General features: G+C 30.8%; 2 protein-coding genes across 3 annotated transcripts in view; one reads left to right on the forward strand and one right to left on the reverse strand.

Annotated features, from left to right (window-relative positions):
• LOC111027002 (tetraspanin-17-like) overlaps positions 1-22,070 on the reverse strand; it is a 69,943-nt gene extending 47,873 nt beyond the window's left edge. The window contains exon 1 of the mRNA XM_022305203.1: positions 21,578-22,070. The gene's annotated coding sequence lies outside the window, so the exon portion shown is untranslated. The remainder of the gene's footprint in view (positions 1-21,577) is intronic.
• Positions 1-23,262, forward strand: part of LOC111027001 (pseudouridine-metabolizing bifunctional protein C1861.05) — a 144,858-nt gene that overhangs the window by 51,782 nt on the left and 69,814 nt on the right. The window lies entirely within an intron of this gene.

Raw genomic sequence — 23,262 nt, forward strand, 5'->3', positions numbered from 1 at the left:
CCACTGGGACTGTTTTTTTGATCGGATGGAACACGTTACATAATTTTAAACCCTTCTCCAATTACTTTTGGATTCAACCTTGGCCTTTTGTGTGACCATGTGATGACCGAAAGAAGTTATCTTAATGATAATGAATATTATGGTCCAATGTGCCACTCAGCAGGATTAATGATGCTTTTTCCTTCTTTTCATCATAAAATAATATGTAAAATAATTAATGCGTTTTTGAAAGATTAAAAAAAATATAATATATAACATTTATAAACAAATAATTTGTATACGTTTTACTTAGACTATTTTTTTAAATTCTAAATAAAGTAAATATTAAAATATGCTTTCACAGTATGTTGTCATTATTCAAGTTTCATATCTTATAAAAGAATTCTTGAAGTTTTGAATTTATCAGCTATTTAGTGGCTTCATACATAAATATCTAAATTTTTTAACATCAATCTGTTGAGTACAATTTATATTTAAAACATATAAGTTATTTTTCTTACTGAGTTAAAGTATTAAATAATACATATTTTTATCAATTAAAAAAAACACCATTACAAATCATTATTATTTTAAACACTTCAAATGGAAAAGTATTCTCAAACGTTATGTAGTAATCAAAGATTCGTTTAGTTTCGTCATAGAATTATTTTCTGAATTGTTGATGATTTATCGTCATGCCGTTTTGAAATTTGAATACAACCACCTACCTACTCAATATTTATTTGAATATCTTATATATTTTGCAGTTTATAAAATACTACTCTAGTACTCCATACTAGCTCCTGTGCTCCTTGGCGTGGACCGTGGGCGTACCTCGTTTTGTCGGGATTTCAATTATTTTTCAATATACAATAATTTATATCGCAATTTTAAATTTACGAAAATAACACGAATATCTATTAACGAAACTTTTATTCATGATTGATGACTATTGAATATTGTGTACCTCCCTATTTCATTTGTTTTAATATAATGGGAATTGATTAAACGTACCATAATAATATAATAATTAGAGCATTACCAACCCCTATAATTATTGATCAATGAGTAGGTTTCAGATTTTGTAGCAAAAAAAGGTTTTTAAAAGTATAAAAAAGCGTTTGTTTAATTAAACTCTAAATATTCAGGGAAGTTTGTGAATATCGAGTATACCTTGTCATTGAGAGTAGACCTCTGAAATGCAGTGGCGTGCCCATCATGGGACCTTGGAGCTGAATTGTTTACATTAGATCATACGTTTTAGCATATTGGTTTGTCACAAATGTTTTACGATAATGAATAATGATTTTTTTTCTACTATGATTATTTTGTAAGACGTATTTTGAGTGCGTTCATATTGAAATGAAAGTGTTAAATTTGAATTCAATAATAAATAACTGCATACAAAAAACGATTTTGACCGGAGATGATCTCAGCCTAAGAATTCCTATAGATATTGTAGTATATTTATATTGTTTATATTGCTACAATTAATTTATTTTTCTATTATTAAGAGGGTAGAATTAAATTGGATTTTGCAAAAAAAAAAAAATATGCATTTATTAAGTATACCTACTTATTATAATTTAGAAAAATACTAGCTGTTGTTAACTTATAAGTTTGTTTTTAAATATAAGTCAATACCGACGTACCGGAAAGTTATGTTGTGAGTAGGTTAGTCGTATAATTATTGTATAAATAGCTTTAAATTCATCCTCAATTTTTGAAAATCGTATCTACAATAGATAATTATATTATACGTATAGTGCAGGAAAGGTTAAAGACTACTAATAATGTATTTTTTTTAAACCGTTGTTTTTATTTTAATATCTAATTTAGTCAACATTGTAACTCGAAATGTCGTGTATAGAAAAAAAAATGGTAAATATGTGTTTTTGAGGTTTTTATGCTTCCGTAAAAATGATTTATGAGGAACTATCTATTCAATTTTCAAGCCTCATTTATGAACGCTTAGAATCTTATTAATTTTTATTCAATTTTCAAGCCTCATTTATGAACGCTTAGAATCTTATTAATTTTTTTAACTACAAAGTAATTTGCAAATTTTCTTGATTTTTGTTAAGAGAATGATAAAAACCAATTTATGTATAAGAAATATCTTTCTATCACACACCCCACAAACATGAATTCACTACTAAATCTGAGCCCCAGTCGTAAATTGGGCGTGTATTTAATTGAATATAATATAATTAATATAAAGTTGGACAATGCGATTGGTGTGTTAAAATGTTGTTATCATTGGAGACATATAGTTTAATTATTTTAAATGAAACTATTTCCACTGATTTTTCGAATGTTTAAAACTTTAAATAGTGATAAAAATCTTTTCTTTTATTTACATAACTAAACGTCAACTGTTAACTATATTAATTATTATTAGTCAACCCACTTTTGCCGTTTCCCTATCTGCGACCCTTTGTCGTGATATTCGGCGAATTATCTTCCGGCCCCCGTGACCTTTATCGCAGTATTTATTATTATAGTATATTATGTAGGATATTATACAATATTTTATCCACGTTTATCTCGCCGTTTATCGGATTATTTTTTTATTCCTATTTATATTTTAATTAAGTTGACTTAATTAATATTACCTATTACCCATTTTATTATAATTTTTTCTTTTTAATTAGGAATTTATATTTTTTATAAGTGACTCGATTGCAGTAGCTAAACAATACGGTTGTAACCTTGTAACTAATAACTAGGTGCACATTGTTCACTCTATCCAACACATTTATTATTATTATTATTATTATTATTATATCATGTCGTATTATATTATTCATAATGATATGTTTTTATTACACCTACTACTAATTTATAACCCACCCACTTGATCATCTTGAATGGTTATTAATATATTTTTTTTAATGTTTAATATTGTTTTTATCATTTCAAATTTTTAAGAAACATACCAATTGATAAGCGGTAGAAATATTTAAATACATTATAAATTTATTTTAGTTTATAAACAAGCGTTACATGTTATTCGGCTGCGTATCCTATAAGGTAGACATCGGCATCAGCATAATCAACGGACGATACAATTAGCAAATATTAAATTATTCATTTGTTTTTGTGATGGTCAGAATGTATTGAGTTTTAAATAATATATGTGTGTATAGGAAACCTTATTTATAGTCAATAGGTATTAGACCTGTTGTGTGCTTTTTCCAACATTTTCCATTTATTCTGAGGTCATTCGTGTTTTTGTCATTCCACTATAATACTATACCCTCCAAAGACTATACCTTTTTAAATCACTTTTTCTTTGACCTCTCTGCAACATTCATACTAAATATATGTACATCTTTATTCCACGTTTCAAATTATATTACAAGCCTAACTCGTTTATACTGTAGATAAATAAATTTTAAATAATTATGATCTTCTCATACAATATTAGACGTAAGATACTTTTATTTTTTTATATAGGTTTGTCTAAAACTAAATTTATACTTTTTCACTTTTTCGTATAAATAATAACAATAGTTGTACGCTGTTGTTGTGCTATACTATTGCTATTAATTCCTGTAATATATTAAGGTCAAATTACGACTTAAAGTGGAACCGTCTAGATTTCACTTGGATAATATTTAGATTATGTGGCTAAGTGGTATAATTTCCCATTTTCCAAGGGCTGTGCAAAATAAACCTAAAGAAACAACGATCGTTTTGTTCGCGAAATGGCAATACATATATTATGTATTTACATGGGTATTGAAAAATGTAAAATCGTGCGATGCAAATGTTGCGTACTAGGGACATTGCCAACAACACAAATCACGCTACTGTTCGGATAATGTATTGTTTTATTCTCGCATGAAGAGTTTAACGGAAAATCAAAATCAAATATTTAATATTTTACGAGTATAAACCGTAAACGTACGAAACAATTTATACAGCATAACTTTTCTTAATCACGTACCCAGTTATTGTATTTTTCTTCTTCGTTTTTCAATGTAATAATAATGGGCGAAAGTTCAATAGCGGAGATGGTCTGGCGAAATATTATTATGTTATTATTTTTACGAACGGCTCTGTTCTATTGTAGCCGTTAGGTACATAAAGTGGCTTAATATCATAGGGCCGCTAGGGGTCTTAGCATACAAATAAAAGAAAATAACTGGAATAAAATCCAAAATTCCAAAACATTAATAATGTGCACCACTTTTTCTCGTTTATTCGATCATCGTCTGCAATGTGAAAACAATATGAAAATATTTAGAAAAATAAAAATACTCTTTTCTATTGGGTTTTAATATTTCTTTATCTTCGCGGTAATTATTTACATTATGTATTATATGTTATACAATATCATACATTATTCATTGTACGCTGATTACTGATATTATTGTACACACTATATCTTCCACCTACGCTAATGACGATATTATTTTACCGAATGACCTCGAATGTTTGCAATATTTAATTGAAATCGTAATCTGCAGACACTATAACACACTATAAATTACAGGAATAGTATTGCGCTATCGGTAGGTACCTGTAAAAGTCACTCTGTAGGTTAATATTCCTATAATATACTCTGCTCTCAGAACGTTTGATATACTTATTATTAAAAATACGAGATAGTGAAATTTACATTAACTACTCCCCCCTTCCAATAACACCGTTTCACGTTCTACAAATTACGTTCAATTTGGAATCGTAAAGTAAAAACGAATACAGTAAAAAAAAGAGGATGGTATTAGTGATTTGGCATAATGTATTGTAAACATATTATGTGAGGATGATTATGTTCGTTATTAAGACGATACAGTGAAGTTCAATTAAAACATTTTTAATTATACGCATGCCCTAAGTAGTTGTTGCTTAAAAATAATAATATTTACACATCGATTTACAGTTTTGTCTGCCAGATATTGTTGCCTACTCGTCTGTAGTAGGTGTAAGTGCTTCGTATCAGCACTCGTCAGAAATTCAGAAATGATTCTTGAAAATTACACGATCGTCAAATCTGTGAAAACTTGTCATCAAGAATTTATATAAGACATAAATTTCATGATAACACAGGGTTGACGACAGAAATCTGTGGATAAAGATCACTCGTGATTGGTATATTAATAGCATATACATTGCATATTATCTTAAGAAAATATTCGAAAGTTGAATACGCGGGCCATATGATGTGACCCGAACAAACAGCCCGCTTGTTATTACATTGGACACTGCCGGTATATTTGCAAATAATTACTCGTACAATATTATTGTTGGTTTAATGTATAATATGCGTAAGGAAATCATGTAATAGCAAGGACGTCATGTTTATTCGATGGAATTATACAGAACAACCTCATATATAGTTACTTAATTATGATATCCGATGTTTATACATAGAAGTACTCCGGAATGGAATGCATTTTCGCGGTCTTGTATCCGTTTCCGCAACATATTATATTGATATAGGAATGTAAAATAGTTGTTGGATTACATCACAACAGAAACCATATCTACCTATATTGTGTTTGATTTTAGGCGTCACGCGAACGCTTTTAGCACGCTATTGATAGACAAAGTATAAATAGTATTTTCATAAAGCCTATTGTAGATTTTTTTTGCCAATAAATCAAAGTTAATTAATTAAAAACTATAATTAATGCGATTGCATTTTGCTGTTTTCCTCTAGCTTTTGTAGGTAATAGAAAAGTGTAACATTTCCTAAAGCTCTACAGCGCAATAGCTAGTGTTCGATTTGCTAAACATATTTATAAAATATTATTATACAGTGATTCGCCAATCATGCTCGTCCCATTCTTTTGTTTAATCGTGCATTCATTCAAATCCTGATTTTTGAGATTTAATGCTTCAACACCATATTATTATAAATTACTTTAGATGTGTTATGTAATTTAAGAACTGTCCTGAGGCAATACCAACCTATTTTGTTCATAAGATACCACCCTATCTTACTGTAAATTGTTAAACTTATTTTTTTAAAACTGATGTTTTTAAATTGAAATTTGAATGAGTAGTTTTTGAGTTTCCTTCTACACTTTGTGTGCTAAGAATAATAGTCGTTGATAATAATTTTGGAAGATATGGACCTACGATGATTTAAAAATTATATTATCCATTTACATTAACTTGTCAATCTACTTGTAAACATTGTCATCATACTTAATCCTACATAATATTACTCTATTTTATGTTTTATGTACAACTATAGTTCGTAATTATTATCCTTTGTCTACAAAATGGCTGTACTCAATTGAAAGTAAGGAGTTTGTATCACCATAGGATCTTTGTATGATAAAAATCTTGAAGATTAAAAATTTAAAAAAAAAAATATATATATATATTATATTGATGTGTTTATAATGGACAGGGTGAGCATACCGAGCACGCTTGGTGAATCAACCTGTATCATATATTCATCGACATTATAATTCATAATGTAATCAAACATATTGTGTTATGATAACAATTTCCAGAGGAAACTATTTTTTTTAAACAAACTGGTCACTAATTGTTTATTGGACATCATACAGTTAACAAGATAAAAATAACCTCGAAATCATATAAATTATAAGGGACAGAAAAATGTAAAGATAATTTATTCAATTAATATTATTATGCAACATGTAATCTACACGAAACATTTTTGTTTATTACTACCATTCAAATGAGCGGAAGCGGAATTTTTCGTAATATAGTCATAGTATTTAGTTAATAGTCATTTCGTTGCAGACATATTTTAAAAGCAATTTTAAACAAATTGATTAATATTATTTAATTGGTTAACTTTTTGAATACACAAATTCAATAGTTTTAAAATGATATTGTACGATATTAATACTTACAATGTCTGTGATACCACGAGTTGTATGTTTAGTTGCGTTACCTAGGTAGAACATTTGAACGCTGTGCACGATGTTTAATGTTTATATGCATTTCAGGAAATATGTTTTTAATACAATACAGTTTCCTACAGTATCGACCATTGCCGTACAATGCTGAAACAATGTACCTACACATTGTAGAGTATAGCCCATAGTGCACGAGAATTTAGATTAAATAGTTGTTGAAATTAACATCGCGTCATTGCGACGACGTGTGTCTGGTTTCACACACGAAGCTTATAAATGTTTACTTGAATGGCTAAAAATAATCAAAATCCTGATCATCATTTAAACAAAATATTATACTCATACCGAGGCGTTCGAAGAACAGTGGATTAACATTAATATTGTTTATTTAAAAACATGGTTTTTGAATTTTTTCGCTAACAATATTATAAAGAAATACAAAAAGGATAAAATCGATTAGAAATTCCGCAGCAGAAAATCATTTACGGATAAATGCAAGTTTTTTGAAAATGTTGTATTTAAGCTTGTTAACCGTTATCTCGATGCACAACGATTAAATGTCAATTAATTTTCGCTTTAGTTATCTTGGTCTCATATCTTGTACATAATGATAGTTGTTTGCAGTTTAGTGTTGAGCTTTAACGGTGAAAATAAAATGTCCATTCCTGATATTCAGGGTACAGAACTAAATAGGTACCTAATTCTATAGTAATAGTATTGAGTGTGTATTGTACAAAATATAACCAATGGTAGTAGCAGGTAGCCAATTTTTCTTTTCCATCATTGATTATTTTTGATCATAATATCCTTACTATACAACTATGGCCTATAGGACAATATATCAATTGAATTTGAAAATAATATATATTATAACAAAACGTCCACTCAAAAAATGTTTTCCACCCACGCACAATGTTCGCTTTTCATTCCCCTTTTCTATCGCAATAGACAATGACTGCAAAAACGTAAAGCATAATATTTTCTTATTTGTAAATTTGGACTGACTTCTAATTATATTGTTATTGTTCGTTTAACAATAACAATGTATGTTTTTGTTTCTGACTTTGGATATGTACGCATTAGAACCGTATCTAATATATACATTTATAAATAACTTTTAAAAGTGTAGTGTATATAATATTATTACAGACGATTCAAAATTGGATAGTATTGTGTTAAATAGATGAACAATTTACTTATTAATACTATGTATTTTGTTTTAGAAAACGTACCACCTACCAACATTTGTATAAAGTTTCTCTATAGAAAAAGTTAAAAGCGTTTATTATTTGTATTTATGGTTTTGGCATAACCTTTTTAGAACTATGCCAAACGTAGAAATTTTTTTTTTGTTTCTACAAAAGTAATTTTATTTTCTTGACACGTGTAATACTTTTCATTTTGTATTTAGGTTTTATTATTAAACATTATACAACAAAAAGGCGCCAACTGGAATAACACAACATTTTATATATTTAAATTCATCGAATATTATTTAAGGGTGCAACGACATGTGTATGCATACTAATTTCGTAATTTCGTTTCAACTCAAAAAACGTTCGTTCGCATCGTAATTCGGTGCTCATTTTTTGGATGTATGTTTGATTTAAGTGTATATTAGCTATTAATTTTTGTCGTTTGATATAAAAAATAACAAACACTTGAAAAATTCTATACTTTAATATTTCACTACCCGACTACCACCGTTATTACAACAATTGTTGTTGTTTTCATGGTTATTTTAATAATTCCTGTTCGTAATTTTCATCTGACATTTGTTCCGTTTCCGGTTCCGGTAACGGGATTTTGTAGTTACAAAGGCTTACTTACTCTTCTAAATCCGTTTTACTGGCTCTGTTAATCGACGAATTGTGAAAATCTAAAGGAGCCAAACAAACTTTGAAAGATACAAGAAACTTGAGCAAGATGCCCCAGAGACGGGCACAATAATAATTTATTTATTGTTCCTTATTCCTTGTTTTCGCGTTCTCCAAAAGCCGTCTAGTGGCGTCAGCGTCTCGATACACCGAACAAGCATTTTCTAATATGATTTAACATCTACACGAATTTATTATTCAGGTCGAAATAATGACATGGTCAGACCATTTTATCGCCCCTCGTTATCCCGCGGGCATTGAATTACTTTGGCACGGACATTGGCGTTTTAATAGTGAAGCCTTTAAACGTGCGCGTGGAAGCTTTAGTAATAGCGCCGAGAGGTTTTTATGCTTGTCTGGGGAGAAGAAAAAAAAATTAACTCATACGATACATTGTACATAATATTATACATTGTTCGTTTATAAGTACCAAAGGTAAATGTTCATATAATAATTAATTTCCCGGTTCGTTAAATTTTACTTGCAAGTAATAGTATATCATGAAATTGGCTCGTTTAATATACAGCATACCTATCATACTTTTAAACAATTTCATTCCACGCGGAGCGTGATTTGTGATGAATTAGTTAAACTCCTTGTGCACGTTGAAGTTTATATTACCGTGTTTTATCTTTAACAGCCTATTCCTGCCACGAATTTAGTGGAAAACATATTTTAAATCATAGGTTGTTTTGATATTTTTTGAAATGCACTAAGTTTTGAAAGGTAGAACTAGGTCAGTTAAGTTTGAATTGCGGTAAGCACCTACATGTCCCAAGAATAGTATTATTTTTATTTTTATACTCTTGTTGGTTTTTATCGACTTTAAAATATATTGAAGTTCATAAGTAAATACCAATAGTAACATAGCTATCATAATACTTTATATTGATCGATTTATGGTTTATACTTAGGTACTGTAAAATATATTATATTATATGCGAAACACAAAATAATAATAATAATAATAATAATAATAATAATAATAATTAAGACAAATGGTTTTATTATCCTCTCGGATAAAATATTAAAAAATATACCATCTTAATTCTTAACGAAAGCAGCATTATTGAAGGCAATTTTACTAAAATATATTGTACAACATAATATATTTATTATTTGACTATTTATTCTGCTTATTTGAATAGGTTTCATGACTTAGTACATTTCGAGGATTAAGAAACTAAGGTTTCTCTAGTTATTATACAGTAAAGTTGGGCAATTTTATCTAGATAACTATTAGAGTATAGTACAATATAAATATATTTATTCAAATAAAAATATATTCAAATTTTTTTTTAACTTCAACTTTAAAACAATCTGTAATTTTAATTTTTTCAATAGACATGTACGCTGAAATATTTTTAAGAGATGAGTTACGTGTAAAGTAGGCATCCGACAGCGGACACTTTACAGAATACAAATTTAATCGAATAAATTCTGGTTTTAGTAAAATAACTGAACAATTATTCAAATACATTTTCATTCGAATAATAAATGAATAATGCCAAACTCTAATTTATACAATATTCTTTATTTATGTGGAAAACAATACTACTATAAAGCCTAATTAAAACTGTATAATTTGACTGATTTTTAGATAATATATTTTAATGTTGATGTATATTTTGTGAAAACATATAGATCATAAAAAAATCTGGTAAATTTAAACTTAAAATAATATTTTTGACCATTTTAAAATAATAAAAGTTTATAATGAATCATGGGATTTTATATAAAAATGAATTTGTATTTCCTTTTTAAGTATTTTTAATACATTTTGTAGTTCCTAAATTACATTTTTTTATCATTATTACAAAATTAAGAAATAATAAGAAAATTTAAAATTTTTTTCTGCTTCATCATTGTAAATTTTTATAGTAAGAACATTTAACCTTCATACAATAAAAGTTTTATTTTGTGTGCGATTGTTGTGAAGGCGTAATACTAATGTTTTCATTTTATTTTTACTTAACGTGGCTGGAATAGTACTTCTAACACCCTTATACGTTCATTACCTGCCTGAGACTATAATTGGTTGGAGCAAGTTAAATTGCACAGAAAAATAATCATTTGCTCAAGTGTACTAATTGTAAATGGGTCGCTAAAAATATTTTCAATTGCATTTTTACAGTGGTGTTATTCCTGTAATTAGTGCTCGTGAAGCCAGGGTAAGATTTATACACACTTCAAATAACATTATTACTTGTAAATTGATTTAAAATAACAATTTAAGTATAAGAGTACAGGTCAAGAGTGTGATATTGCGAGGCTAAGGGGTTGGCTTGAATATTTCAAAAAGGATAAGTTTGTTTATCCTGTAAACTATTAGGCTTTTACCCAACTCATTTCACTAGAAAGACACTACGCCAGATGAATTCTTTAACTACGTGATGTGGGTTAATCAGTTGTGTTGTTCCAGATGAAACAGTGTAATGTGTACTATATATTAAAGCACGAATAAGTTTGTTTTCTGTTCTATTTAAATCTTAATCATTTTTAAAAACCATGTGATGGTATTATAATTACTTATAGACTACCTTTATATACAGTATAAAATACATAAAAAATTAAAAATAAATAATTAATAATAATATATAGATACATTTATTTACAATAATATTTATAAATATTTTTAAAGTTTAATTTTGATGAATAAAATAGAATTATGTTGTTGTAGAATAGTATTTTACTCAAATACGAATTTTACAAAAAACATTGAGTTAACAAAAACTTTTTTTTTTTAAATTGTTCCTGCTATACGGAAAAAATATGTTCGCATAGTTATTCACATGACTTTTTTTAAACATTGTGAATGACACAATATTATACGATACAATATATAAATAATATATTAAAATAAAAATGTATGCGTAGTTTTGTAGTACCAATAATCTATTTTTTTATTTTTATGTTTTTTAAATTTTTATTATTAAAGTAGTTCGGGTAATGCGTGAGTTAACTATATCTATAAATTAGTAGGTGAGCTTACCAAGTAAACATAAACAATTTTAACTTGAATGAACAACTTGACGTCCAAATTGAAAGAAACATTTTGCTTATTGACTGCAATAATTGGTTAATGTCAAATGTCGATATTGACAGGATAATTTCAAATTTATTATTAGATAATTCGCGTTGAAAAGTAAATAATTCATAATAATATGTCATCATGAGAATCAGCCAGATGATATTGACAATAGCCATTGTTAAAATGTTAATTATAAATGTATGAGCAGCACATCATAATATAAACTATAAAGGTAGGTACTTTTTTTTCCACAAATACACGTTGAATATAATATTGTAACCCAGTATTTTCCCGGTAGTAGGTACTTCTAATAATGGTAATAATACTAATAAAGTACGTTTTGAGTTTTCCTTTTTCGATTGACAATCCTAACCAAGATTATAATATTTACACCAATGTGTGGGATATGCGCGTATTCGATGCTTTATCAGACACCTTAATATATACATAACACAATACAAATTTCATGCTAAAAAATCAGTGAAAAAATGTGTAGTATCTCTGTGACTGACTAACAAATTATCGGTACTTTCTGACCCCTTTGTAAATATACCAGCATTGTACTCGTCAATGTACATGTGAGCTTATGTAGTAGGCGTATACACTCGGGGAACTTTTTTTAAAAATAAATTTGGGTTTACCGTAGGTGCACACACAGGCACACACACACACACACACACACACACACACACACACACACACACACACACACACACACGCTCGCAAACATGTAGTTTTTAAAATGTTGTTATCCGACGATAACCTCCTGTCGCATTTTACATGTTCAAAAATATCTAATCGTGATAAAGCTCGGCGGCGGGCCCGTGGGAAGCGAACGATCCGACAACCATATGGCTGCACGTTAAACAAACAATATATGCGCCGTCGACGGAGCGATCGGCCAGGTCTCCGTTTATTTTTCAGTGCTTTAGGGCTTTTTCGCTTTTATCTTTTCTTCACGAAATCAACGGAGTAGAGGGTTGTTTACTGTGGACTTTGTAGTGCAGCAGACGTGCAGTGTGCGCTCGCATGTGTACACATATATGGTTTGATAATGAATGGAGCCGGGAGGAGACGTGGGAGAAGCCAATATTATTTTATCCCATTCAAATTCTCATTATTATTAATAATTTATATTATTGTCTCGTAAGACTCTGCATTCCGCTGGGAAATTATTGTCTCTTCGACGATTTTATTATACAGCAATAATTGCTTCACGTCGATAATATTTTTTTCATTTGCCCGTCAGTGTGGTGGTAGCGTTATTTTCATGTCGGCATGGTTAGAATTGACGTGCGATGACTTACAATTTCTGTTTTGCTCCCCCCGGATATCCGGTTGAATCGAAAGGAAAACTGGTGTAATCTTCGATTAGTCGTTTATCTTCCCCGGGGAATAAAGGATAGTTTCTCGACGTTCGATGAAGTGGAAACAAAGTGTTGGTATTCTCAGTGGACTTTAACTATTGTGAAACTTACGTACATATTTATTTTATGGCAATAAACCAGTTTGACTATTTTTAATATCGTATTTTTAAAAATAGTTATCTTCAAATTTTTTTTTAGAATACAATGAAGACAACGACATTATACGAGCTTTGCAGTAGTCATATAAAATGAAGAGGTTAAGGGATTTTTATGTTTTATTACCTAGTTTTAGATTCTGAGCTGGGCGATGAATGAATAAATTTAACGATGATAATGCGTTTTTTTTCACGAATTATAATAGAAGATATCCTTCAGTTTTCAACTTCAATATTTTTTTTGGAAGGACAGTGAATGTAATTGGTGTATTTGAGAAGTCAAAATTACAAATACTTTTCAAAAAAACAAACGAAAATTTAGAGAAAAATTAAAACTTTTATAACATTTTTTCGAACATTTCGATTTTTTTTTTTATTGAGTAATTTAAAAACGAATAACCACTTACTTGAAATTTTCAAATGTATTAATTATAGTTTTATACACCATGGCATAATTTTCAAAATGTGGACTCTCATAAGTTTTTATTACTGTAATTTAAAAAAATGTAATTTATGCCGAAATTTAATATTTGGTGAATTAGATATTCCCCTGTAAACTTAACGGTTTCCATTATTTTATAGTAATTCACAACCTTAGATACCATAAATTGAAATGTTCACAAAATATTCATACATATTAGAATTTTCTATATATATTATTTATTCCAAATTGTTTTGAATATTTTTGAGCTATTTATAGACATTTTACATTTTTACTTTTTTTTTTATACAAATATTTATCATACAAATGTTGTTAGGTCAAAACGTTTTCATAAATAGTTATTAAAGGTATTTTATCAGGATGATTGTTTTATAAGCTTTTGAAGTTCAAATTTTGATGAAACAACGAAGAACGGGTCAACTATCTTGCTGTAATTCAAAAATATTTTCAGTGTTGATTCTAAAGTTGCATGTATATTATTATATTTTTTACACACAATGACATTTTACTAAAAATACATTTAAATTTAATTTATGCTATTAATTATTAATACCATGAATCCTTTCACACTGTTCTTCTGTATGTACGGTAAGGTAGTATTTACTCAAAAGTCAAAATTTAATGACAATAGTTGTAGGTATATCAGTAATCAGTATATTATGATATAAATATATACTATTATAAATTATGATAATTAAACGTTAATTACATAATAAATGCAATGTTTTCTGTAAAAATTATTTCAGCCCACAGTATTATCTAAAGGTAGTAAAATACATTACTATCTGATGTAAATAAATTATAATACTTCATCTTTAAACATGGAATCTGCACTGAATCGTTGGTTGTGTGCAATGATTTATCGTTGTATTTAAATCTAAAATTACAGTGACTTAACCCAATAACGAGTTACATTCGACACAACTGTGCAGCAAAACGGTTACCTATACATTCCTCCATTTTTTTATTGTAAATTTGTTTGTTGTTTTTGTTGTCTGTCTTAGAGATTTCATTTTGTAGGTATTATTATTCCATCAAGTTAACCACTTAAATAGCATACGAGACTAGGTACTCAATTAAATCATCAGACAATTTAGGTTGATTATATGTTGATACATATGGTTTAGAAATCATTATAACAACTTATAAGAATATATTTTAACATGAACTCCAATTTGAGTTGATGAAGGCTGCAATTTATACTAATGAATTCTAAAGATGTCTGCGTTTATTTCCTATGTAACAAAGAGAAAACAAGTTGCATTAAATAAGATTGACTCATAAAAAATATGTATAGAAAGTAGTTTTCAACTATCTTTGAGAGGTGGCTCAGCCCTTATCTCCTGATTTCCACTGAGTTCACGAGCAATATTTTTTAAGTATATCACAACTACAAAGTATACAATAAAACAATATATCATAACTCAACTTAATTATGACATCTTACTAATTGAAGACACTATTGGTTAGCTTAAAATAATAAACTATTATATGGTAATATAATCTTTCGGTAAAAAGCTTTCAAATTGGTTGAAAATTATTATTCAACAGAACACCAGAATAACACTATGGCAATCAAAATTCGTTTTGGATACTGAACTGTGCAAGAGAAGTGTTATGTTGGGTTTACAACGATGCCTGTATTTTTATTTACAAGACACTTTTCGTGGTTTGTAAAAGAAACTTAATCATTATTATTTCACACGGCACCTTGGTACATTGGAAGTGTATCACACGTGGTTCTTTGGTGAAATCATTTTCCGAATTTCTCAGTATTATTGGAGTGTTGGAGATAATAGCGAAAACAGCAAACTGACAGTGAAGCAATTTAAGCAAGTGGGTTTTTATCTAAATATTGATCGTTTTCTGGTTTTCTGGTTTACTGTACACAACTCACAATCATTTTCAAATGATGTTGTTTATAATTAAACATGTACTTAAAAATATTATACAGACACTCCCTTGTAGGTACTGTTTAATATTTCTTTAATTAAACGGCTTGTATCATTAAAATATCCAAGAACAACTGTCCAAATATTGCGTTAGTAGTTTATGATTCATATTTTGTATTCGTTTATATTTATAATATTTATTTTTGTTGTTGGTTCAAAAACATTCCTGTGATTTATTTTTTGCCGACCAATAAATAAATAAATATGTTGTTCATGTAGGATAACTATAAAGAGCATTAGATGTGCTGATGTAGCATTAAAAAATTAATTACGCTTAAAGAGAGTCGATTGAATGATAGACACATATTAATTTTCAATTACATTATTTAGACAATTGTTATCAATTCTACATCAGACACCTCTTCGCGGTAACCACATATTATAAGTTTATTTTAATATTTTAATTGCCTATACGTTTTCAAATATTCAAAAGAATTTGATATTTTATCAACAAACTATAATTATTGTCTGATGCCTTGAAGATTTGTTTTCTAATTATTATTACGCCACATTGTATTATATTATTATTACCTAGAAACATTGTTTGCTCGTCACTTTTAATAGTTAATGCATAGAAACTGTTTAAAGTTAGTACTTAGTAGTATTGAACTTCATACTTCACGCTATACTGCGTAGTTTAAATTACCTAATAAGCACCTTATGAGTTGCTTTCCTAAATGTCGATATTAATATACTATAAGTACCATAGTATTTCATAATTATATTATATAGTATAAATACTATTACAAGGTAATTTTGGGCAAGCATCCACGGTTTTATGAGTAGGTACGTTAAAAAAATGGTATTTATTTATTACACGTACATCAAATTAAACATAGCTACCAAATTGATGTATGTTATATCGTCAATCGACGAAATCTGGTTGTATTTTAATATCCCGAGGCGACCCGAGCTTACAACTTACAAGTATTATGAAAAATAGATGTTTTTGAAGGGGGCGGAGTCGTAAAAAAACCAAAGTTAAATTTTAACGAACGTTATTTCATAAGTCCGGCCCTCGATTACTATAGGTATATATATATATATATATATCCTCAATCAATGTGCCCAAGCAAAACGCATACAGTGATTGATGGAGAAAACAAAACAATAATAATTTTAAGGCTTATTTTCAATATTTTTGTAGACTATCGGTCGTCGAAAATATAAAAAACGAGATTCATGGTATTTATTATGCGCGGGGCTACGATTGGACATCAATCGGTTTTAATCTCGACGATATTATAAATCATAACCTTTGGCAATGCCGCCGTCGCAGTAAAATATGTTGTCTTACTCGCGTACGTTGTGCAGTGTTCGTGTTGCCGTCGCAGTATATGGACACCTGTCTTTGAAACAAAAATAATAATATTTTGATCGTAGTCGTGCGTGCTGCAGTGTACCGACGGTCATGGACGAACGTAACCATTAAAGTCGCACCGATTTCCAACGGCTCGAGTATATTATATATAGTACTCGCGCGTGGCCAATATAAAATATGATATAAAAATCAAAAATATAGTATACAAGACGTCTCGTGTGATGGGCGCGAGTGTGCAGGTCGAACCGACGCGTTTTTTGTCGCAGCTCTGTATGACCTCGGCGGGGATTGTCCAGTCGATTAAGCGATGTCGTCACGGGCCGTCCTCCTCCGCAATAAATATGTCCTTTGCTGTGTTCTCTACATACAGTTCGTCCCCCATATATACCAGAAGCGCGGCTCCGTCCTGTGGGACCCTTATATTATTATGTACATATGCGCTGCACGCGATTCCTCGATCGCGTACAGAGACGCTTTCTCCGCAAGCCCCGTGTATGCGTTCGACATCGACTACCCCCGCGCTCGCACGACTACGCCCCTGTCTTACATGACGTATTGAGCTCGTAAACCACCCAGAACACTGTTGTGCTGCCAATTTAAACTTTCCCCGGAAAATTATTGACGGTGCATATACGGCGTGTATACAATGCACCGATAACTCTATACCGCTTTCCCGTACACGTTTCCTCGACCCACTCCACCCGATCCGTGTGCCGTCCGTTTGGTCCCTTCAAGTCGTGTCGCCGACTATGTGTGCTCGAAATCAGCCCCCATCGACCGCGGTGGCTTGTGCGACCGCGAGTTGGCCACCCGCACACATATTGGCTGGTTCGTGGCCGCCGATAAACGCTGCGCGACTGTGAGTTGTTTGGTGCGATTTCCGTTTATTTTTTTTTCCTCCGTTTCATACTCGTCCGCTGCGCCGTATCGAAATGTGTTTTTGTCTTACTGCGCAGTGTATTACATGTATACTATTCTAAATCAATCGCGCCACTGCCGAGATCGCCGCACCCATACCCGTGGCCGCGTCAATCAGTTGACAAATAAATAAACGAATAAACGGGTAGGTGCCTCCTAGTATATATATATATTACTATGTGGGCAGTCGCGACCGTTGTTCGCCGAAACGGGGCCGAGAAGTTATATACTACCCAGGTATAACCGCGAATCGACGAAACATCGATACGACACGATATGAGCATGACACGCGTGCACCGTTTTCGTGAGCATCGCAACAGACACAATCCCGACAGCCGTCGACAAGACGCCGATATATATATATATATATGTATATGTATATAGATGATCGCGGGGAGTCGTGGAATGATTTTTTTATTTTTCGTACAGACCGAGTGACGCCATAGCGAAAACGGGGCGCGTGGGAGTACGTAAGCGACGACAACGGCGGGATGGTACGAAATCGATAAGGATTACCTGAACGTATGGACACGTAAATAAATGTACACGTACGCGAGGGGGAACCGAGGAGAAAAGTGCGTCGTAAAATGTCGTCGAGCTAAAGAGCACATAATAGTTATGGACGGTTGGATTGTTAATATTATCATTATAGACCGTTGTAAGATATTCGACTTAAATAGCCCGCTGACCGTTGTTTTTCGTTTGAAAACGTATTGGCTTATTCGTACGACGCGTTCACTGCTTACGCTCATTTGCTGTAGGTACCTGCAGCGTACAGTATTCGATTACGGTCGAAATCATATTTAACGAAAATATATATTTATTTTTTATAATTTATGATATTATAATACAGTACAACGAAGGACGCCAAAATTCTGTAATGATTGTATCATATAATATGCATAGAAAATGCCAATAAAAATATTTGGGGAAAATTACAAGTGCACGGAGATTCATTTTCAATTACTTGTACTACAATTATACTTGACTTGATTATTTGGTAAAAAAAACCCATTATAATAAATATATTAAACGACCCCCCTGAACCCATCCTCCCTTAATCCGGGCTTGCACATTAGTATCATAAGTATACCACACAGGTAGCTTTAACTCGGTCACCGTGGTAGCCAACAGTAGTTTAGCAGTAACCGCACTTTCGTCTCGTAGGTAGGTACTAAGTATAATTATACGCGTATCGTTGTATGCGTAGTTTCCGAGAGGTCAGCGGCGGCGAAAAGAATAATACGCGTAAAAAAATTATTTTTATATTTGCTCTACCTGCAGTTGGTTTTCGATCGGACTTTAATTATTCGCAAGACTCGCAGGACATTTTCGAGTCCCCCTCCACGTGGCGGGGAAACGTCTCATCGCATCACTAAAATATAAAGATGGGTCGTAATAGCGTGGTAATCGCGGTAACCAATACGGTAGTTTAGAAGCAGCCGCACACTTTCGTCTCGCAGGCAGGTAGGTAGGTAGGTGTAGGCACTAAGCATATTATAATATTATACGCGTATCGCTGTATGCGCAGTTTCCGAAAGGTCAGCGGCGAAGAGAAATACGCGTAAAAAAAAACAAAATGATTTTTTTCTTTTTCATTCTTTTTACGTTAAATTCGCAACCCTCGGCCGCCGTGCACGGACGCGATCGACGACGTCGGCGGCGGCGGCGGCGGCGGCATGACCTTTATACGTACAGTATTATACTTGTGTGTATTATTATCGTATGTATACGCGTATATATTATAAGAATCGCTAACTTTAAAAAAAGTACGAAAACATATTTTGCAGAAGGTTCACCGTGCAGTATATGATATAGGTATTATAATAATACAGAGTTTTTCTCCGTGCAGCGGTGATCGCGGAGCTTGAATTACCTATACTGTTTCCAAGCTTGAATTATTGACACTTGCATACGTTTTTTTTTTTTTTTTTTATCATTATTATTATATTCTATAATATACGGTACATGATAAATCTGCTCACGTGCACATACATTTACTGTGCACTTTGTGTTTTTTTTTTTGTCTCGTATATAACTATACCAATTTCGATTCTTCTGTAAACGTTCAATAGGCACATTATTATTATTATTCCGTCGAATTGATTGTATAATATATAATATATATTACACTGCTACTACCACCCGCGTACAGTTGTTTTTATGTTAGTGTATGCGTTTTTTTGTCGTCCAAGATTAATAGCGCACACTGACATGTTTTTTATGAGAATATCGAAACCGCGCTAAATCAAATCAGACGGTATTATTAATTTATCTCGTGATGCTTTAATTTAAGCAGTAATTGATTTCAATAATTTACGAAAATAACAAAAAAACACAACTCCTTTTATAACCTTGTAGAACAATGATCACACAATCTATCGTCTGGAGGTGATGGTTATATATGATAAAATTGAAAATTACAGATTCGTTTACATCCCCTTTTTTTGTCGTTGTTAGTCTCGTTAAAACTTTACTCGAGTTAAATCGACACCGTTGTTAATGTCTCGGTGAGCTTGACCATCAATTTAAGTGACAGTGTTCTATCGCAAAAAGCATAATTATTGTTGACGCTTAATTAATCTTACCTATAGAGACGATAGAAATTATGATGGTGGTGATGATGACGATCTTATAATGAGTTCTAACAAGTATATAATTCATCTATTATACCTATGCGTTGTATATTTAAGTGTCTATTCATCAGCTATTTAATATGTATAGTATGTTAGATTCTTTTTACAATTATAATTGTTTTAGTATTTATTTAATTTAATAATATATTGGAACCCTAACTTTTTCATTTTTAAGTATTCCAATAATTTTGAATAATATAAATAATAAAATATCTTATTCTCTTTACTCGCAGAGAGAAGTTTTTGTACCAGGAAAGTTATGATTATAACATTTTAAAATATTTATGACCAGAGAACCAAATAATAATATACGTTTTTGAGCCAACTTTTTCCACCGTGTATATAACTATGGGGTATTGGTTCGAAGAGATGTAGGTATTTAGGTATGTGCCAGAAAAAAAAAATTACGAAAAATAATTTTATACTTTTTTTCTTAGTCGATAATATAATAAAAACGCGTAGCTGAAAACCTATCTATTTTGTTGGTCCATTCGATAACTACATGCAAATGCCAACTTCCGGACCCTAACGACCCAACGTATAGTGTTATGTGTATACTGTTTTAATAATTCTGTCATAATGTTATGCTAATACACATTATGACCGGACGTATTTACCATAATTATTCTTACACGGGTAAGTCTTGACACGATGTCTCAATCTTATCATGTCTTATAAGTTGTGCTATCAATCATATTATAGTATCTTATTAGTTAATATAGGGTACAAGTCATGTCAGTCACTCAAAGTCATCTTGCATTTTAGAACGTATACGATCGACAAATCGAGGGTAGGATATTGCGTCCTGTGAGTGTTACGCATTTTTATAATATATACGTGAGCACTTGACGGGTATTGCTGGTCCAGGTACCAAATATGATGAATTTAAACGAAAATATTATTATTGTACACACTAAGCCCACTGTTGGTCCAATTACGCCGTGTTCGACTTTATATCATAATATTCTACATCATAATTCATAGTACGACTCACGAGCGAAACGGTATCATTATTTCTTTAAAATTAGTCATGTCTTGGTGTACTCACATTTTGGAAATCCCAGTCTAGGTTTTTCGGCCCACAGCCATTTGCCTTGCAAGTAGTTGATGTTATCCGATCGTCGCAATCGAACGGGACGCATTTATGAATAGAATATACAATGACGTTGCATACTATTAAATATAATTAGTTTGTTTTCGTGATTTCGACGAGTCCGAGTCGCTGTGCGGCGAACGCTAATACTTCATATTTTATTTTTATTTTTTTTCATCTAAAAATAAAAACAATAATAATGATAGACGAAAAAAAAAATGAAACGAAATATATTTTCTTAAGAGTTTGTCGGATTTGTATCGTTATCGGTTTGATTAATTATGTAGTAAGAATAATAATAATAAAAAAAGCCCTAATGAATCGCACATATTTTTCATTTTACTTTTTACTATGTTTTATACATTATTTTGTCCAGCGCGCACATTCAGAACTTTCCGTGTTACAGCGCGAACGCACACTATGAATGAGTAACGCGACGCCGCCGTAGCCAATGCGGTACTGGTGGCGAAATCTGTAATTATTTTGCGATTCGGACACCCGGTAGTCGTAGTAGTACGCCTTTTTTTTCGTCGTCTTCTTCGTATTCTTTTTCTTCTCCTTCTTCTTTACAGCTGGTTAAATTGTACCTTTTCCCTTTGTTTTTCGCCCTTTATTTGTTTATTTATTTATTATTATTATTAAAAAAATTATTTTTTTATTATTGTTTTTTTTTTTTTTTTGGCAACCACAACCACTGTCAAAACAGTATGCAAATGTTTGGAATGAAATTCTATCTTTATTCACTCGGTGTCTCGTATTTACCTGATAGCAAAATGTGTATACATATATACATGTATATTGTATTATTGTATATTGTATAGGTGCCGGTACATTTTTTAGATTCACAATGGTGCAGATACCGTTGACAATAATTTAATCGATTATATTTTATACGCACTATTGCGTAAATATTATATGTTATCACTGGATGTTACGAGTCTGGAAAACTAATCACTGATATTAATTATAAGCTAATTATTCCAATTCTTCAAATCACTGTATTATCTATTACACGGGTCGCCAACCTCTTCCAACAAGTTAGCTATACTAAACATTTTAAGTATCTAGTGATCGACCACTATTTGCTTAGGTAATATATTATTTATATTATCAAGCATATAAATTCAACCATATAATGATGTTATTCTTTTATTATTTGCCCATCGGACATTTGAAAATCATGTTTTTCTTCGCTAATAAATACTTTACTTTATGTATAAGGCGTAAATGCTTGTTAAGTCTTAAAGTGTAAGATAACGCACATGATCAACGGATATATTGGTATACCTAATTAATATTGAATACTATCGACCAATATTCCTCTAAAGATCGAACAGACGGCGACCTTTGCTCTATTATATAGTAACAATATACATCATTTACTTATATCGTAAAAAGTTATGGTTCGCCTAGGTAACATTAATTGTATATCAAACGTTTGTTTTTATATAATTTATGTGTCCTAACAACCTAAATGTTTTAGTACCTACATAAAAAAAGATGAAATAAATTTAAAAAAGAATATTGTTGTAATATTTATGTTTTATTTTTATTATGTCCGGATACTTAGGTTCAACATAAAGAATGGTACAAATTTCATGAAATATTTTATTCTGGACAGTATAGAAACAGAAAAATAA

Source organism: Myzus persicae, unplaced genomic scaffold (genome assembly GCF_001856785.1).
Source record: "Myzus persicae strain clone G006 unplaced genomic scaffold, MPER_G0061.0, whole genome shotgun sequence".
Classification (NCBI taxonomy): Eukaryota; Metazoa; Arthropoda; class Insecta; order Hemiptera; family Aphididae; genus Myzus; species Myzus persicae.